Here is a 16,827-nt window from a genome sequence, read left to right as displayed (position 1 = left end):
TTTGCCCTCGAAAATTTTCAAGGAAATATCCCCCTGGGTCACCGTGTTGACTGACTCCTGCGGTTGGGCCCAGAAAAAAAAGGAAAAACCCCATTATATTCCTCGATTCGTCACGCGCCCGTAGAGGGCTCCAGTAAAAGCCCTGAGTGAGCGTTTCCCGCGCGATTTCCCTCGCTCGTACCAAAGGCCAAACATCTTTTCACCCGAACAAGCCAAATCTAAGGTGTATTCAAGTAACGAACCGTTAACTCGACGTTAAATGGAAAATTCTACCAAAACATTTTTCCGGGCATTTTACGCAGGTACGAGGTCTCCTCTCCAGAGAACTACCTGTCCCCAATTTTCATCTTTGCGTCGCCATCAAGATCATGAAGTGGAACAGCCTGAGTTGATAGTTTATTTAATGATTAAAAATGGCATTTAAATTTCCCAGAAATTTCGGAAAATTTCCTGATGACACCTTTCAACCCCCAAAATTAATGCTCCACTGGGAATTTCCCGGAAAATTTCCCAGAAATTCGTAGAACTTTTTCTTTAACTCCCCCACAACCTCTTTACCCTCGTTAAATGATATTTTTCATAATTATCGCGCCCGGATTTTTTTCCGAATATTTCCTGGAAATAATTTCCTACATTTTCATTTGCGCCTCTTCAAGAGCGATCTCTATTTCAACCAGCGGAGTTTACATTTCGAAAAATGGCCTTTTCATGGCCAACTTCATGGCGAGTTAGCGAGGACAGAGGACACACCTACCGTCGTCTGCACCCTTGAGACTGCTCCAGCAATGTATATCCACGGATTATCTTCTCTCACCGTTGAACCATTCCACACCAACACCTTCCACTCATTTTTTTCCCCTCCCCCCTTGACAAAATACACCGGACAGTTTGTACAATACCCTCACGTGGAGGCGTGTCACAATCGTTTTCCAACTGATTTTACGCGCGAGACTCTCTGGGTATCAATGGACAGTGATTTCCACTGGGGATCAGCATCAATTCCAAGCGAGAAAACCTGAACGAAAACATCGGATTAACGGTGTGTCGAGGATGAGGTATGTTGGTTATGCCTACCTGCTGGGATGATATGTTAAAAATAGGTGGGGCCGGATTCATTTTCTTTCAGCAGCGCCAGGGAGGACTAGTATTTTTCGTGATTTATGGTGTTTTGGGGCCTCAGGAGGGCTGGGAATTTGGATTTTTCGTTGGGGATTATTCGATGAATTACTCACACTTTGTGAATTATCGAGGGCCATGTTCATTACTCGATTAATGTTGAGGATATTAGATGTGGACGAGATTTATTAGGTTGGATGGAATGACTGATTAAAGTATAACTCTTACCAATATTAATGGGTGAGAAAATATTTTCAGTCCGATGGAGAATTACTAATTGGATTTTATAAATTGATCGAGAAAATACGAATTTTTGTCAATGTTGATGAGGAATATTTTAGTTTTGATGGGATATTGACATGTGACACATGTCATCAATCTCTTCCCTTGACGAACATATTGTCCATAAGAATGATTAATGATTATATCCCTTACGACATTAATTTTTGGGTTATTACGATCGACCTCTCTACCTCATTTTCAAAAATATAATCGCACCATCGAAAACAATGACTTTGATCATTGTTCGTATGTCTAATTAACTCTGTAATTTAATTTAAAATTCTTAACCAACAAAATTTAATTTGGGGGCATAAGTTGCGGGAAAATTTTTTTTTCTCGTCGCTATCCATTTATAAATAAACATCCACATTAACTAACAAATGAATAAATAAATAAATAAAATAATCATTTACTGGAATGAGAACCCATTGGAAGCGAATGAAATCGACTTTTTACTGAGTAACTTTGATATTCTCTCTCTCCTTTTCCAGTAATTTCGAAGGATCCTCGGAATGTCCCTGAATGCATTGCAATGGAGGTGGTATATTTAACAGCGAAATGGTTTGAGGCGTCTTGCAGTGGCGCGAACGCTGGCAAGAAGTGTAGTAATGTCTGCCGGCGGGCAGGCGGCAGACTATTACCACTGCATGAATATGAATGAGAGGAGTGAAGGAAGGTGAGAGTGAACGGGTGAGACTGAGATAACTGTCCCATGTACACTTGGAAGCTCAAGCTTCGGGTATATATTTTAGTAGAGAAGGATGAAGCGAGAAATGAGTAGAGAAGGAGGCCATTCGAGGAGAGAAGAAACGAGGCATTCAATTAGTCTCCTAGTAATTAGCCGGGAAATCTTGAGGGCTTTGTCGGCGAGATCCTTCGCTGACCGATACTCGGGGATACGCCCAACGAACTCCTGGTGGAGATAACCTTTTTTTTGAAATTTTTATGGCTCTTCCAGGCGAGACGATCATTTTTCTTCCTCAAGAACTTGACGAAATCCGTTTCTGTAGCTCGTGTCATTAGAGGGGGAGAAAAAAGGGAGGGGGGAGGGAAAATGACCCGAGATACCTCAGAAATTTGAGGAGAGCTGAAGAAATTGTTTAATTGTGATTTCAAGGACAAATGGCGGTTAAAAAATCCCCATTTTCCTCGTGCATTACATCTCAATAAAAATAATTGACTAACACGTTAAGGAAAACACAGTGACGAGGGGTGCAGAGTGTCAGGGGTGGGCCACCCTCGTCCCTGGGTGGTCTTTGCAATCCGACACAAATGGTTACCACTCGTGCACTCATGACACAACACACATAGGCCCATTCAAAGGGGGGAGTTGTATCCCCTGTTCGTGTTACCAGCAACGGATCCGACAAGCTGAACAACAGCTTCCTACCCCGGGAGCGGTGCGAGAGTGCGGCACCGAATGGACCACCACTAAATCACTCCTAAGGGCTGCTAAATAGCAATGCGCTAGAGTGAGGCCTCTCCAGCGAGGCGTGTCCGCGCCCGTGTGGTCTGACTCAATGAACAACTTGATGCCCTCAACCTTTCGGGTTTCACCGGTCATTCTCGAGCCCGTTTCCTCTCCCATTTTTTCCGACCGCGCCAGGTCGAAAGCGGGTGCGGGAAGTGCGATGTTTTTCCGGTTTTTTGAGGAGCGCAACTAATTTTCAATCGTAAAAAAGGAAGTCAGGATTTATTCTGTTCGATTTCGGGCCAGTTTTTACAGCTTTTTTTGCTGGAGAACCATATTTTTGGGGTTCTATAGTTGTCATAAATTTTTTGAGCCCTTCGGGGGAGAATTCGGTGAATTTTTCACCTGAAAATTATGATTACATTTTCCGGGAGTATTTTAATTAATAATTTTTTCTCTCTGTTCTAGGATACCATTTACCACTCGAACTTTTGTATTAAATTCACCTCCTGAATAAACCAAGTTCGTCATCCGCGATAAAAATTGCAATCTCCCGAAATAATTGCCGCCCCAGTCTCCTGAAAAATGTACTTCTCCGAAAGACGCTCCCATCGACTCCGCAAGCTTCTCCACCCCCTGAATAATCTCCCCGATTCATCGATTAATCATCGACACCTCGAAGAATCCATCCGAAAGACGATCTCCTCCCCAGTCCTCCGGGAAAAATGATGTTTCAATCCGTCCCGAAATTTCTCCCCGTCAGGGAGAAAAAAATTCAATAAAAATCATCCGGAAAGAGCTGTAAAAAGCTGATTACGAATTACGAATCTGTCACATAAATTCCAGACTATTTCTCCTCATATTGGAATGATCGATTATTCCCTCGATTTTCCACTGCAATAATATTTCTCCCTGTAAACACTCCATCCCAATCCACCCTCCCCTAACGATCCCGAAAATTCCCCGCAGATGCGTGAGTAATTTCCCCTGATTACCATCCACCCGTCTCCTCCACTCCATTTCCCATGACTGCATAACCTACCGCGGATTAAGGGCACCATCTCACCCGATCCATTTTTCCCGATTTGTGTGGAACCTGATACCCATGCGAAGGGTCGTGAAATCAAGATATATGACATCCCAGGGTCGAGCGCAATTGCCGAAATATGTGAGTCCCACGTCGGGCTGCCGATCGTTTTCTGCATCCCCTCCCCCTCCCTCCCCCTGGACCCCCCTACGACCGCTTATTCTGACTTTTTCTCCCCGAAAACCGCCTCCACGGTTACCTAATAAATATCAAAATACATATTCCCTCTCCCTCCAGTGAAGGTCGGCTGAACGTTGGCTCTGCCGTGTGGTGGCACGTGCGGGCCATCCCCAGATGACACCGTTTTTATTGGCAGCTATGCCAGTTTATGCTTAGGGGCAATCATGCCGGTCTTCGTGCGCCCGATTGGCTTGTGGGTGGGGATCGAGAGGGTGAGAGGGACGAAGGGAAAAATAAAAAGTGAAGTCTCTTCGATATCAGAAAAACTCGGGGACGAGGAGGAATTCGTTGAATCAACAAAATGCTTTTCCATATCCCGAGTATAACCGCTGGAGTGCATATTTCACGGGGGTAGGGGGTGGCCAGGGGGAGAGAGAGGCAAATGGATACTGAGAGCCCTTCAACCCCTCTCCCCCCTCAGCTGCTTCCATCCTCAGCGAACATACACGGCTGGAGTAAAATGGCCAGAGGGCGATTTCCATCCGCCCGGCTGGCCTCAGACTATAATTTCGAAACTCACCCCGACGCGTATGTGCAGATCGTAGATTCTCAGAGTGAATCCCCCTACCCCCTGGTGTCCTCCCTGGAATGGGGATTATTCTGGAGACCGAGTTTATTCGAGTGTGATGGCGCTTTTATTAGATTTTCCCGGGGATTTTTGTTGTGGGATTTTTTTCAAGGAAAAGGGTGAGTATCTGATGGGGTGTCATTTTCAGGTGGTTGTAAGTGGAATAGTACTCGGTATTTTTGATGGAACGGGATAATTATCATTTTCGGTTGATCCAATTTACCTCCGGAATTTTTTCGAATTTTTTAGAGTTCAAAATCGGAGGTTCAATTTGTTTTTTGCTGCAGCTCTTGAGGAGGAAGGCATCACCAGCTCTCACAGTTTGGTGAGTTATATTGTAGACCGTTTTTGGTCAGTAGTTTCTTTATTTATCTGTCGCACTCGAAAGCTGAATCGTCTCGCTCATGCAAGTTCGACAATCGAGATCTTTGTCTCGAACCAGCCTCACGCGCTCGACGAAGCGCCTCGTCGTTCCGGGAACTGTCAGCTTTTGTAAACATTTCTGGTTTAACTTGAGTTTTATAATCCATTATCGACGCTCGTTGGTCGAATGCCGGGTTAATGTTGGTCCGGTGTCCCTCAGTGTTAGATGTAGTTCTCAAGTTCTCAATTAAACCCATAATATTCATACGAAACTTATTGCTAATTTATTAGTTTCCCCCGACAGTCAAATGATGAATCTCCAATCAAATCAATTCCCGTCACTCTCATTTCAATGCCCCCATTAAATTCATTTCCCCAGAAACGACCATCGAGACCTCTTTTACGACACGATTCGGATGGCCGAAACATCGCGAAGCCCACAATTCGCAAACATTTACAGCAACAATCTGTCCAGCATTGTTAATTCCCATCCATAAACATTCCAGCGTTATACAGCACCTTTATACTATTGCCAATAACCCACGTGTACCTGATCCTACTTCTGACACATCACCCACCGATTGGCCCAACAGCTGCGTCACGATATCGTTTCGGCACATGACACGATCAACTCGTTGCTATCGTTAAATTCGAGGAGAAATATTTCCAATTGCTGGACAAAATATCGCAATTATGGAGAAAATCGTTGGGCCCTTTCAAATGCACTTGACCGTGATTAAAACTCCGACAGCTGGTGATTCGTATGTCTAATCCTCAGGGTCTCCAGCTAATCCCAGTTTCAACGCGAGTCACGTGCTCGCATCATCTTTATTGGGGACTTGTGCACACTTTTGTGTTTATTTATTGTGCATGTGTAACACGGGATTATGTCACGGGGAGTAACGAGACAGCACTTGACGCCACTTTTGTCCGATGAAATGTGACTCGGGGGCAGTGCGTGTGTCGATAACTCTCCAATCATCCCCTTGTTCCAGTGATTAACGCACCGCGTTTCCATTATTCGGAAAGAAATTTCTCACCCCTGTCCCCTTGCAGTTGATTCGGGGTAATTTATCATAGTCGCGTGTCTCGTAGCTTCTCGTTCTATCAACCGACCTGAGGAATACCCACATCGCCCCCTAAAAATACTGTCTCCCCCCGCAATCAACGAATTAATTCAAAACCTTCATCATTATCACAATTCCAATAATTGATGTATCAATTCAGGACTCCAGAACTGGATGTCGTTTCCATTTTTATTTCCAGATGCACTTCCCTCCGCAAAAATTTACCCCCGTCTCTCGCATGACACCTATCAGGTGACTCCATTATCCTCAATTATATTTTTACGTCCGTTGCTCGTGGTGAAGCCGCCCATCTCTCACTATTATTCCCGAGCCATTAAGAGAATAAACAGAAGGCTCAAAATGGGAAAAACCGTCTCGCGGAGGAGGCTGTACTCTCCCTTTAAAAAAAAAACCACCACCGGGACGTATGAGGAGGCGGGACGTAAGGAGAAATGAAGGGCAACCGCACACACCACTATAAACTACCCAACGAAAATTATAGGCGAGTAGCCAAATGGCTTGAAAAATGCTCAACCACAAATCAAGGTGGTGGTGGTGGTGGTGGTGGTCTGAGGCGTGGGAGCCATCTGTCGGTTTTGTTCGTCGTTCCGCCTGAGCCTGTGCAGAGGCAACTTCCTTTCCCATTTACTTACCCCCTCCGAGAAAGCGTCTAATTAACCTGAGACTCACTCTCCACCCCTTCTATTCACATCGCTGTGGTTTCTTTTCACCTACTAACGACTTATATGCACTTTCCAAGTATCTTCTGGCCCACAGCCATTCCCTGCCAATTCCCATTCACGCCCATTCCGGATAATGATGATCGATCAGGGGCCTTTTCTTCTTTTCAGAATCCTTTCAGAGTTGGAAACTATCGGAATCAATCTTCCCCCGGCTCCGACCTCTTTAGTCTTGTCGGAATATCTGTTTTTTTTCCCGGGGCTCCGGCCGCCAGTTCAGGAACATGTGTAAGTGACTATGACACCGCTGCATGATCTGATAGGCCGGCGTGACTTTCTTCTATCTGAATAAATAATCCAGGGGGCGAGTGGATCAAGTGGTGGAGGGTGAAATCCACTGGGAATCACCTCCCTGGACGGAGACCCGTAACTTGATTTGACCGATACAAATAATAAAGTGTGATGTTGATCGTGAAAATGAGACGGTATGAAAATAATCATAAAGCGGGGGTAAGTCGCTCCGTTGGGGGACATTGGGGGTTTGATCGGTTCACGGGTGAATTCGGAAATTGATTTCACGAGTGGTAGTAATAATTATAACGGTATTTCTCTTCATTTTTAAATATATTGAATCAACCCTCGTCTCTCAATATTATATTATAACAATTTCACCCTCACATTCACAAATGTATCGTTGCTCCCTATTTTTACTATCAACTCGTCGATAATACCTCCACCCCAATCCCCAAAGCCAATCACCTGCCCCAAAAAATTCAAAATCTTCAATCAACCCCTTGGAATCCTTCATTCGACAGTGAAGGGGCCCAAATAAAAGAAAAAATGAGTGAGCAGACATAAGTTGAATGACTGTCTTCCGAATTGGAAGCCCTGAGAAATCTAAAATTCCCCCTCGCGCGAAACAAAACACATTTCACTGAAAAAATAAAATGGGGATGACAGTGGAAGTGTAACCAAGGGTGACAGGGCGCATCTCTTTCGGACAAATTGTTTGGGGCCGAGTCGGTTAGTCGGCTGGCACAATGGAGTGGTATTGCCCTGACACCCGCCTCCCTCGTTACCATTACATTACATTTATCTCCGAGTACAGGGTAACATCCCCAGTGTCTTTTCCTCTCTCATTCGCATTGCCCAACGCATCCACAGTAGTTTGTGTCTCTCGTTGGTGCTGGCGCTGGCGCGTTGAAGACCCGCTATGGGCTTATTCCCTATCTCTATGGCAACCCCATGACGACCTACACAGGGTGAGAGAGAACGACAGCACGTGCCCTTCCCTTTTCCCACACTGGCTAGGTGGCACGCGGCAACAAATTCGCAACACCCACGCGTTATGGGACCTGCTGTGTCCTCCAAATTTCCACATATCGATTCCCTTATTCCCCCGAAAAAATAATCAAACGAAGGGGGAGAAGCAATAACAAGTGGATTCCTCTATTCTTTTACATTTGATCGCACCCATTTTTTTTTTGCCGATCGCTAGACCAAATTGTGAATTTTCTACTGTAGAATGCAACAAAAAATAATTAAAAATCTAGAGACACTGATTCCAACAAATAAAAATGTAGAACTCAATCCTGAGTGGTCCCAGTGCTTCCCCTCGCGAGCAAAACCTCCGGAGAAAAAAAAAATAAATTGAACACCTCAATAGCCTTCTTATAACGCCATTTCGCGTGCACTAATTACAACAGGTGCACCTTCAACATCCATTTTCTAATCGTCGCAATTATACTTCGCTTAGGATGATTGCAGGGAGGGCTGGAGATAGAGGACGATAGAGTTAGCCCGCAGCAGACAAAATCATTTTACCACTCACACAGGCTCTCCCCGGGAACAGGAATATTCGGCCTGAGGAAGGAGTCGCGTCGGGGCGATTAACACGTTCAAGGTCACCGACACTTCTCCATTTCCAACTCGGTAGATTCATTAGGCAGTCGACGACAGATACACTGGTTTTTTCCACCTTCCACCGTTGTTTTCATCATCGGGAATTAGCTCTTAGAGTGAACGACTACAAATTGACCGATAGATCGGCACTGAGATTAACCTCTGGTGATAAAATAAATTTCATCTTGTTTGGGGGGGGGGGAGGGAGGGAAGGGCAGGAGGATTGGATTCCTCGAGTGCTTAAGTCCTCGTTTGGATTTTTACGGCTGACCACCTCTTCAGAGGATATGGTAATTCATGGATCAGACATTAGTCCAGCGACGATGAAATATCTGATTATCTGATAAAAATATTTTTCAGGCTAGATGAGTCAATGGGGGATAAGAATTTGGAAAATAATATACTGTGTGGGATAATATTGCGATAAATAAATTTAGAATTAATATTCCGTCTTGATTTTACAAAAAAAAAAATACAATTTCAAAGACAATCGAATACTCTACGATTTCCTCCCGGTTTTTAATATTTTTTAATTCATCCTAAGGGCAGATTAACTCAAGTGTGAGCTCTCAGTTTCCCCGTATCAAACGGTAAAATGAAATCCATTAATTCCAACGAAAAAAACAAAGAGAAAAAAAAAATCTAAAATTAAAGGTAAAGAATAAGCTGCCCAATTTCCGGCTGACAAAATGCCGGTTAGCTACTGTGATTTCATCGTGAATATATGGTATTTAAACTTTTATATACCACCTGAAACAGCTCGCGAGAACATGCCACAAGATATATCCTCGCGCACCTCTCGAAAACGAGATGCCCTTCACTAATGGTGTAATAATAAGCTGGTACACGCGATCCGTCTCGTAGGAAAGCCACAACCTTTCGTCGGGATTTCCCTTTGATCCTACACCGACACCCTGATATCAAATATAATACCCGAAACACTCAAAAATTTTCTCAATGAAGAGAGAAAAAAAAAAGTCCACAATTTTTTCACTTCCTTCCATCGTCCGAATAATCCCCCTCAATTTATTTCTGTATTCACTCAATTCAGAACATACCCAGCTGGTGTGGAAGACAAAGGGCAGACGAATGAAGGTGGAACGCCAAGAATCCAATGGGGGGTATACGTTACCCATGTCCGTTGGTGTTCCGCAATCGGGAGAATCAACGCGCATCACGCAACGCTAATTTGTCTTCGATTGGCCCGTCATGCCCCCACGAGCGTGGGAGATCTTCTCCCCTCTCTCTCTTCCTCTCTCCACCAGTGTCCCGAGCTCATGTATCGACATCGAAATACCTGTCCCAATCACCAATCTCCCCCTCCCCCTCTGCCCCACCACTTGTTTTTCATTTTTCCTTTTCTTTCGCCGGCGAGAAAGTGGACCGTAATTCCCTAGAAAAAATTCCCTTCAACCACTGCAAAATGATCCCCAATATTTCCACTCATCCCTTCCACTAATCAATCCCCAATATACTCATCTCCCATGATAAATTACCTCCCCTCGATCCTCCCGCGTGTCCAGCGCGCGCGCCTTCTCTCCACCGATCTGACCAATCACTAAAAATATATTCATCAGTTATCGCGATAACGCGAGCCATTCACCAATTTTTCTCCCCCTATTTTTCCACCAATGTATCACGATCCCTCGCGTTTCACACCCTGAATAAAGAGAATAAAATCTGAGGTCGGCACGAGAGGTGATCCCTTTAAACCGCGAAAATATCGTCCGTTCAAATCGAGAATAAAGTCTTGTAATGATACCAAAGTCGTGTCATAAATAATCGTTTGTTTCAATGTTAATCATTGCCGCGGATCAATATCTAATAAGCATGGGATCGAGAAGGGCGCAATAATATATATCCGTATGTTACGAATGGTACGAAGCTGCTGAGACTGAGGGGGGGGGTCAATGGGAGTTGAAAGAAAGCATCGGGAGATGTGAGGGAGAGGTTGGCCGGGGGGGTGAGGTGGACGAAGGGCAAAGGCATTGTTCGGGGCCGCTCGCTCGTGACTCGTGACTCCTGCGACCCGGATGACCCGTAGCCTCAATTACTTCAGACACATCCGCCCGCTTTGCGCCGAGAGCCTCTTGCCTGTTACGTATCCTGCGCAACCACGTCAAAGGGGAGGTGTAGAGGGGGAGGAAAGTAATTTTTAACTTCTGAATTTTCCGGAAAAAAACACCCTCACGGATTCCAATTTTATTCGCAAGTAAAATTGAAAAAAAACAAAATTCTCCCTGTTATCTCCTCCTCGCCAGTTCCTCAGCTTCCGCCAGCGGTGCGAATAAAACGAAATAGTCCGGAATTCCACTATAATTGAGTACGAACCCGTTGAGACTCCTCCACCCCTCTCGTGGCCCCCCCCACATAAGACACTAGATGGCGAGCGGTTGAGAGGAACGATCGAAGAAGCCACCCCCCTCCCTCCCCCCGGGCCCGCCGAGTGGCAGAAGCGGAAGGAACTGGAGCGTCCTTCCGAGTTAATTACACTCAGAGCTAACGAACACACCAGCACGAGCCCCAGCGTCTGCTTCTCGCGTTGGCGATTTACGTACCCAATTCCATACGTATTACCATAGGGTTTTGGCATCAGTGTGGCAAGTATCCTCCACCGTCACCTCGAGCATTCACCCCATTAATTACAATCTCTTACCGATTAAGTTGCGACTGAATTTCCCGTGTCAGTGACAAATTTCGTAATTAACGTTTTGCGATTGTGATTTTAGCCAGTGTCTGAAAATTAACTTCTCGGATATCGTATTTTACATGACACCCTGGATTGGCAACGCCGGGGGATGACCTCTCGAGTGAGCATCCATACTCCATCCGCTTGTTTTCTTTATTCTCCATCAACTTCCAGAATGGTTGCGTGTATGTAAATTGAGTATCTAACCACTGTGTGAGGAGAAATCGAATACGTGCGGGGGAGGGAAAGGGGAGGCTAAGACAAAATGCTGCCAGAGTGCGCGCGCGCGACAGGCAAATTGCCGCGTTTCCTTCGACGTCGCTCGTGCCTCGCCGAGTGTAACGGCCAACAGGAATTTACGGAATCCCGTTGTTCAGGCCGGGGTGTGTGAAACTCGATCGATCGAATCACTTTCTAGACCTTCGCTTCACGTTTATCGGATATCCCTCGGAATTGCCGTAGATATAAAAGCGAGTTCGATGATAACTCGTTTGATTCGTCTTCCAAACCGCGGAGATCCAAAAAAATCCCCGGGGAAATCAAAATTGGTTCCGTCAGCGGAGCGATCTCATGGACCGAGTGAACCTTCAGCACAACGCGCGACGTTGCCGGACGCCCGCTGACCGCGCGCGACCGCTGCCGAGTGAAACCGGCAACGCTGGCGCCACGAAACGGCGTGAGTGTCTCCGCGCGGAGCGGACAGAGCCGCAAAGTCGCTTCCGATGACACAGCCCAGGGCTAAATCTCCCTCCTGGTCCTCCGACTTCACCTCTGGTTCTTTCAGTCTCGTTCCGTCGAACGGACGGAAGAGGTGAGACACAACGGGGCAGAGGAGCGTGGCATGTTCAGTTTGACCTGACGTGCATCACGCGTATTTCCCCGGGTAAATAGTCAGTTTCCTCCTCGGATTAATTCGCCGGCAATTTCATGCACTCAAGCTCGTGAAAGTAAATAAAGAATTCCCTGGCATCGATGTACACTCGTCCTCGATAGTCCCCCTCCGGAATGTCGTTCCACCAACTGTTTATTAAATTTCCAATTCTCATTTTGACACACCTCTCGGTACTCGCATGCACTCTCATCCCTGTGTACTCTGGTGGTGTTCCTCTCATGTCTACTCGCTTCCTCTCGTGCTTCTCGTTCACCTCGCCGAGGCACAATAGGATCAATATCCCGCTGGGGTGTATAAACCCCGTAATCCCCGGCATCTGTGGGCCACCTGCAGTCGCGCGTTTCGTCACGGACACCACACGTATTTTCTATCTCGAAAAACGACACAACGTCACTGCCCATCGTCCATCCGTGTCGCCGTTGAAGTCGATGGTTCGGATTTTAGAAATATTTACACACGATTCATGGGGGTCTTTGTGCTCACCATCACCCCTGACAGATGGGCGGACGATATTATTTAATTTTTTAAAGGAAAACAAATCATCAGCAACTAATTATTAATCACTGATAGTTATGAAGAATATCATTGACGTTCCTTCATATTAATATGAATTTTATTTATGATACGTAATGATTATTTGTTATTTATATAATTAAATCATTTTTCATTACTCTTTTTTTTTAATGACTACCCCATCTGTGGGTGTCACCAGGTCATCGCATCCTGTTTACTTTAATCACCAGCATTGAACACCTGAACGCACATCTTGATTACGATGTTGCCATTCTGAAGTGAGTATTGATGACCATTATAAGGAGTTAAACCACTGTCTGGGCGAACAGTTGCTGAATACCCAGGGTAACAATGGCCGAGCCTTGAACGTCAGCCATTGTACCTCATCGAGGTGGCGAGCGCCCCCGCAGTTTCTCTGGGAACAATTGAGATTCAGTTCCTCGAACGGGTCGTGTGGTATCGATTGTTATCGATTATCAATGCCCAGTAATTTTCGCGTTTCAAGGGGCCTTTCTATGCCCCCAACCGCAGGAGGAAGTGCCTCGATCAGATCGGATTGACTTTCCAATATTTTCGGTTCCAAAGGTAATCAAATTTCCATCAATTTATTTTCAGTTTTCAATGATCTTTTAATTACCCGCGAGGGTAAATTATTTTTCTTTAATCATCCCCGTCAATCTCAATGAAAGTTCGGCTATTTTCTACCCCGGCAATCCAAACAGGGCGTCAGTCGCGCGTTTACGTTTTTCGTTGCGATGATTAATGCGGGCATTCCCTTTCCTTTCTTTATCAACAGTTTTTTTTTTATTTGACTGGTCTCAAGTGAGTGACAGAACAAACCACGACAACCCTCATCTTTTAGCGATCGATCATGCGTCTGGTAGCGTAGACACAGGGTGAATGCGACAATGCTCATGAAAAAAAAAAAATGTCAATGGACTCCTGTCGAAGCTTCGCCCTCTCCCCTTCGTCCAAATTGACGTAATATCGCGTCACCGATGGCCTTTTTTTTCGACTCGCCCATCAATCGAACACATTCCCGTGGTTTTCGCGCGTCAACTCGTGCTTCCACGCTCCATTCTCGTTTATTTCCCCCATTCTTGTCCTCTTTATTTTCCTCGAAACGACTCTCTCCCTGTTTGTTCAGACTTTCTGGGTGTCCACGGGATTTTTGAAAAGGAAGAAATACCAGGACAACATCCACTGACTTTTGGGGACAATGGCCGGTATTCTCCCAGGACTCCAAATATTTTCACAGCCACGCCACCAACAGACAAACAAGAAAACGATGCCTGTGACTTTTACGTACCCCTGGTTGGTGACGATCCCCCTGACTTTTTGGATTACATCCGATTTTACCTGAAAACCGTGAAATCCGCCCCAGGGACGAACAACCGCCCGGTTAAAGACGACTCGTTAACTGCGTGTCAGGGGAATTTTCCGGAGGTGAGGACCGAGTGATTTACGAGGTGAGAGTCAGATTTTGATGAGGATATTTACAAAATTAAATTCTCTCCAAATTCGTACCAGTTTTCTAAAAAAATACGCTGGGAATAATTTGTTTTCCTCCTCTAAATATTTATTTGGGCGACAACTCATTGACAATATTTTTTTTTCCACTATATCATTGGAAAATTCAATGACTGAAGTTTCCCCTTAAATTGACCGCGATAAAAAATCATTTTTCAATCCTCCTCGAGACACCATTGAAAGTCCATTATTATTCCATGATTAACCGTGATGGAAGACTTTTTCAAATAATATCTCGAAATGTAGCCCGCAGTTCGTTAAAAGCAACGGCAATCTGTGTGGGCCCATAAAAAGTTTCTTGGGAACTGCCAAAATGCCACTTCAGCCTGCGATTGATCGATCGATTCTAACACCAAGGATTACGTCCGAGCATTGCGGTGTACACTGTAATCTATACATGCCCTCTGGAGATCCTCACAGCGGGATGTATATCGGGTGCCCGCATTTAACCTTCCGACACTTTTAAAAAATGTTTCTCCACGAGGACAACGTTTCCATCCTGAACCTGACAGTCCCATTAAAAAAAGGCTGTTGTTCAAACAGACAAAATAATTCAATTAGTCCCTTAATTCAATTAAAATTTCGAGGAGGTAAGTGATAATATTTTTTTTTCCTTTTCTCAGGACGAAGGAAGCCCCAGGACAGGTCCAGCTGAAGAAAGTAGGTTTCCATATCTCTACTAATCTGCATAGCCTAGTGTTCCCACCTCCCCGGGAGGTAAACGAAAACTCGTTATGAAAAAATGTATTTCCCAACGATTTCGCACAAAAGCGTGCATGTTTCACGCAAGGAGAGCCCAGAATAACGTACGTTTTGCATATGCATGCCTCAGCCGGTGTATTATCCTTGTAATGACGTAAATACCGTCGTTTGAGGATTTTTTAGCGAAGCGAATACTCGCCATATATTTTCAATTAAATTTCCCACCCATAACAACAGCCTCTCTCGCTCCCTCGATCTCCTAACGATTTAAATATTAAAAAAAATCCCGCCACCGTCTCCTGCCTAAAAAAATATAGAATAACCCCCTGGTCAGACGATAAACTCGGTCGGATATTTTAATTCCGTCAAAGTCCTCGCAAATCTCACCCAGTCAAAACGCACCGTAAATCACCTTCATCAATGCATTCTCCGGAGCAAAAATGTCCCCCCGGTACCAACCGAGACGAGTGGAACAGTGGAAGGACTGTTGGCCGACAAGAGCATTGTTAATGTTTGTCTGAAAATTTTGACGACATTCGAGAGCTGCCCACCGAGGCCCCAGAGTTTGCCCTGAACGAGCACTAAGGCCCCGAGTCTATCGCGAATAAATTCGTTGTCCTTTTTCCTCTGAAATTCGAGCTACCCTCGAGGGTACCAGCCAGCCAACAGGGGATATGTTCATTCATTTACCTCTTTCGTTACACAAACACACGACCCACCACGTGCATCTCATCAGCCCAATAAAAATACGAGAATGAAAACCCCAGCGATTATGAATCACCGGGAGACTGGGATTTATTGTCTCGCTCCGTTGAAAGAGAACTAAATTTCATTTAGAAAGTATATTAACATCGATCCCTTGATTTGAGGGCTCGTCCCTATTTCCGCGTCGCGTAACGATCAATCGATCGATTCAAAGGCCAAATTATGGACTGAAAAATCGGAAAAATAATATTTTAATGTCGTTGGCACCTCTCGATTCACATTTCGTATTTCTCTCATTGCTCGCTGAATTTTCACTCCCTCCGGCTCTCGTATCGCAATTTCTAAATAATGCAAATGAATTTAAACTCGCGAATGAAAATAATTGGGTGGAACGAGCTGCAAGGGACATTTGAATGGGATTTAAATTCCGGGTAAAATCAGCGGAATCATATTTAGGATATCCGCTGCTGTAATTGGCATGCAAATGTACACCCTGAAATACCACAAATACACATACACGCATCGCGGTTATACCGGTATTAAATGGCCAATGCCAACGGTCCAGCGAGGGCGTTGGCAAATTAATTCCAACAATTAATACGTACACTGGTATTTTCAAACGCGTTACAATCGCCAGATATCCTATTTCAGAACTCCACGAGACTACCTGCAGCTGTGTTTTCCTCATCCTCAGTCCTCCCTGTCACATAAACATGAACGTGGATACGTACGATTTCAGTGTGTGTATCGTCGGAGCGAATCGATACTTACCCCATAGCCCGCCATTTTCCCGCCCCCGTAGGGGAAGAAAATAACGCCGGACGGGAATTACATGCATTAAAGTAGCTCGACTCTTGTGGTAAATTAAAAGATCGCTGGAAAGTGAAAAAAAAATCAGTAGACTCCATCACATGAGGAATTATTCCATGAAAAATTGCGAGAGATAAAAAAAAGATTACAATATTTTCAATTGTCAATTAATTAAAAATTCGTAACTCCGTCGTGTCAAGGGGACAATAATTTTTTCTGCGACCCAAAAAAAAAATATCGAGAAAAGCCGACCGGCCATTTTTACTCCGCGAAAAGCCCCACACGTATGTGCATACTCGACATTCCAGCCTATTACAGATACACGTACCA

The sequence above is a fragment of the Diachasmimorpha longicaudata genome, chromosome 9, assembly GCF_034640455.1.
Source record: "Diachasmimorpha longicaudata isolate KC_UGA_2023 chromosome 9, iyDiaLong2, whole genome shotgun sequence".
Classification (NCBI taxonomy): Eukaryota; Metazoa; Arthropoda; class Insecta; order Hymenoptera; family Braconidae; genus Diachasmimorpha; species Diachasmimorpha longicaudata.
The sequence above is the reverse complement of the archived record's forward strand: the minus strand, read 5'-3'. Positions refer to the sequence as shown.